The 4,557-nt window shown below is 37.0% G+C and overlaps 1 protein-coding gene across 1 annotated transcript in view; it reads right to left on the reverse strand.

Moving 5' to 3' along the window:
- Positions 1-4,557, reverse strand: part of mre11 (MRE11 homolog, double strand break repair nuclease) — a 99,278-nt gene that overhangs the window by 59,158 nt on the left and 35,563 nt on the right. The gene's annotated exons all lie outside the window — the stretch shown is intronic.

The raw sequence follows: 4,557 nt of genomic DNA on the forward strand, positions 1-4,557 counted from the left end.
GTTGATATTGTGGCGGGCCGCCACAAATAAATCACTGTATGGGAAACCCGGATATAGAACTTTAGTGTTTTTTTCCCAGGACATTTCCTTCGAAAATGAAATGTAACCATTGTGTCCTCAGCGGCTCAGATGGAGGGAGTCTATGGAGACTCCTATGTTCGTTGGTGCATCCCAAAACAACACTTGTAATGCCTCTTTAACTCTGACATTGTATCTCCAGCAGCTACAGCAAGAAAACAGTAATGGCGGACTGCTGCTTCTCACTCAGGGCGGTGTCTATGCTAATAGGGCAGAGGTCATCAAAATGGGCGTGACTTTTTCCCTATTATGACATCAATGTAGGGAGAAATCTAGAACCGCTCGTTTGGAGAGACCGTTTATGATTTATTGGGATTATAAAAAAATGAGTGGGTGGATTTTTACCATTATAGGCTGGTTGTTTTCGCACACCGGCCACACAACTGTGTTCAAACACCTTATAAAAGTGAATTTTTCATAATAGGTCACCTTTAATATTCCTGAATTACCCAAATTTATACTTTAAAAACACCATATAGAAAATCTGTATTTTGGTGCATCAGTTCCACGTAAATTCTGCAGCCAACTGTCATAGCATCTCACAGCAGTGAAGCACGCAGCACACAGGATTAATCTTGGCCCAGTGTGCCCCCCTTGCCATGCTGCCCCAGAAACTACATAAGATTTAAGCATCCACACAGTGTGAGGGAGAAAAGGACAGGCGAATAAATCATATCCAATCGCCTTCTGCAGAGGGGCAGTCGTCTCTCTCTCCCCACACTTTTCAGTCACAGCTTAATGCACCAGAGAAAATACAGCACAGCAGTCTGGTCTCCGCTTGGCACAGAAGGCCAGTGATTGCATAAGTCAAAACTGCAAAATGAGAAGGAATATATCAGACCTCAACGATATGGCACAGGGAACAGAGAATATTAGATGTTCATTTTGATGTTGAAAATAACACTGGGAGAAAGCTTCAGCATAATGTGACCAGCCACAAATCTCCCCTTGCATCATACCATTGGTAAAGACTTGCACCTTTACTGCGTTTTGGTATCGGCGAGTGCAAGTGAGCATTAACATCTACATTACCACACTGCAAACCCTCGGCCAACATCCCTCCCCCTCTCAACAGCCAGGGGGCTATTGGCTTTAGCTCTGCATTTCCCACTCACATTCGGGGTGTATAGGGGAATCTATGTTCAAACAAACCTGTGAAAGAACTCTCCAAACTCGGCTGGCATTTGCTGTACTGCTGGGAAAAACAAATTTTAAAACTCTCTATTGACATGTCACGTGTTAATTAGGGCTGGGCGATATGTAAAAAATATCTTATCGATAATCACCTTTAAAAATATCGTGATATCCGATAATATCGTCTACCTAAGCCCCACCTCCACCACGCCCCGCCCCCACAGAGACAACATTGCCGACATGCACCATGAACACGCACCATGTTCAGTTTGGTCTTCATTATTGCCACAAAGTTTGGTTTTACTTTTCTTAGTTTGCTTAAACTAACAGAAAACATTAACTTTGCTGTTATTTTGTGTTGCTAATAATTTTCACTCTGTTCTTATCAAATTTGTGTTTGAAATTAATTTCGTTTTGTGAGGAGAACTGTTGAGGAAAAATAATAGAACCCAATTTTAAGTTCATCATGGTGAAGTTGGACATTCTGGCGGTGATTGTAAGAATGATAAATGCATGTTGATGTCATATAATAATGTCTTGTATAAAATATGCCTATTTTCCGTTGTTTCTCTTTCTTTTTGGCATTAGACATGTGTAGACATTTCATGATGGTAAGATTAATTTCCTTAATTATAACGATTGCAGAGTTGTTTTTAAACTTGTAGTCAAGCTATAATGTATTTGATATTTATCATGTATGGCTAAAATCATGCAGGGATTAAAAACAAATTCTGAGCAAAAACGTTAAGGTTTTGTTTTTCTTCTTTCTGGTAGCCTACTAGTTTGGAGGTCTCTTTTGGCCCGTTTTAACTAAATAAAAATAACTGCTTTATTTATTTATAAGCAGTGTAATTTAAATTTAATATTTGTATTGTAATTTTTATTTTATTAATCAAAACACAACGACCACAATATAATTCCAGTTATAATTCCAATTCCAGTGTTGGGCTGCCGAAACTCTGAACGCGCGCAAGTTGAGGGGTGAGCTGAGAAGCCTACTAATGTCTTCATCCGTTTGCAACAAAACTTCATAGTTTTGTTGCAAATGAATTAATAATTTATAGTGCTATATCTCAGCTTAATTAAACATAATTATATTGTATACACGGTTTTTAAAAATCTGTAAAAATATTGCACTGAAATGTGCTCTCAAGGAATTTGTGTATTTTAAATTATACCTGTCATGTTTGTGGTTTTTCATTATTATACAGTCTGTTTAAATAAATATTCAGAAACACACGCAGTGCTACTTTTAGTCTTTTTTTCGGTTTAACTCTTTATGTTCACTTGAGACATAACGATTGTATTTATGGGATATTTTGAAATAATTCTGTGTGTATTTGTCCATTCAAATGTGTAAGAATGCGAGAAAGAGAGCTCAGTCCAGTGTTCGTGTATATAACAGGCGGCTTTTGTGCGTGCGCTTTGTGTGTGTGTGTGCAGCACAGAAAACAGCGCGCGAGTGCAGAAGGGAGTTCTATTTCGTCTTCTTGCTGTTGAATCTCTTGAAATCACAATAAATGCGCATACAGGAATCGAGAAGCAGAATCGAAATTTAATTTTATAACAAGTAATTCAATTCCTGACCTTACGCATCTAATCTGATTTCCAAAATTGGAATAGCTTTTCGATTCCCAACCCCCCTACTAAATTATTTCATTCTTGTATGCAAAAAAACCTGTGACTATGGGGCTATGCAAAAAATATTTGTTATCATATAATGTTCATCAATCGAAATGTAATTTTATAACAAGTCATTTGATTCCTGACCTTACGCATCTGATTTGATTTCCGAAATTGGAATAGCTTTTCGATTCCCAACCCTCCTACTAAATTATTTCATTCTTGCATGCAAAAAGACCTGTATGGTGACAATGGGGCTATGTAAAATATTTTTTGCAATTTACTAGGTTTATCATTTGTCATTTTTTCCCGATAATATCGATAATCGGCATCACGATACTTACGAGACATCGTCGATATACGATAATATCGTCATATCGCCCAGCCCTATTGTACACATTTTACTATTAAGACTTTTTCCAAACTATAATTCCTGACTAAACGTATAATCAAGTGAAACATTATGAAGTAGGCTATGTTTCATTCATTGCATCTAAATGTCTCACGATGCCAGGATGTTTTTTTAATGTTCTATAAAATGGAAAACAATACGATATAAAAGTAATATGGGTGTTGTTTACACTGTAGGCTACCACTACGAATTTTAGAGTAAGAATGTTTAGACAAAACTTTACTGTGATATACTCTGTTCACGAATATACAGTTGTGCTCATAAGTTTGCATACCACTTGCAGAATGTGCAAAATGTTAATAATTGAAACTAAATAAGAGGGATCATGCAAATTGCATGTTATTTTTTATTTGGTAATGTCCTGAATACGCTATTTCACATAACAGATGTTTACATATACTCCACAACTGTAGTCAACAGGCTTTTCAAAATCCAAAATATTGCCAAACAGGCGCTTTTGCATCTCGTTTCGTTAACCATATTTGCCTCTCAGATATGACTAATAAAGAAAAATATGTATATCACACAAAATTCAAATTATGCTATAAATCAGCTCTAAAAAGACAGTAGTGTCATTACTCAGCTCAAGTCATTCAAGTGTTGACTTGATCAATAACCGTGCTTAATTATTAATTATGAGTACAAACAAAGGCTATAGATGTTTCAATCCTATTACTTATGAATGCGCAATATGGTGGAATAGACCCGCCTTCTGAATAAAACAGCGAGTCACTGCTGAATATGAGATGTTAAAATATCCAAAGTTCGTTAAATTGTAGAAACTTGGTGACGTGTCTGATTAAAACGCTGGGAAAACACCAGTCCTTTGTTCTCTTTTATTCCATTGGATTGTAGAAGCATAAATCTTTAGCAATTCACACGACATGAAGTTCACAAAGGTCACTGATTTGTAAAGTCATTGCGTCACTGCAGCTGCCGTTAGAAACTGTGGTTCCCATAGAAACCTGAGAACCTTTTTTAACGCCATTTGAGTACAAGAAACAACATTTATGGGGCAGTTAATTTCAGATTTTGTAAATACAAAGTAAATACAAAATGCAGTTTTTAAATGATGATTTCATTTATTAAGGGAAAAAAGCTCATGTATCAGTCTGGGAAGGCTTATAAAGCCATTTCAAAGGCTTTGGGACTCCAGTGAACCACGATCAGAGCCATTATCCATAAATGGAGAAAACTTGGAACAGTGGTGAACCTTCCCAGGAGTGGCCGGCCTACCAAAATTACTTCAAGAGCGCATCCAGGAGGTCATAAAAGAACCCAGAACAACATCTAAAGAACCGAAGGCCTCT

The sequence above is a fragment of the Sinocyclocheilus rhinocerous genome, unplaced genomic scaffold, assembly GCF_001515625.1.
Source record: "Sinocyclocheilus rhinocerous isolate Xijiao unplaced genomic scaffold, SAMN03320098_v1.1 scaffold702, whole genome shotgun sequence".
NCBI classification, from domain to species: Eukaryota; Metazoa; Chordata; class Actinopteri; order Cypriniformes; family Cyprinidae; genus Sinocyclocheilus; species Sinocyclocheilus rhinocerous.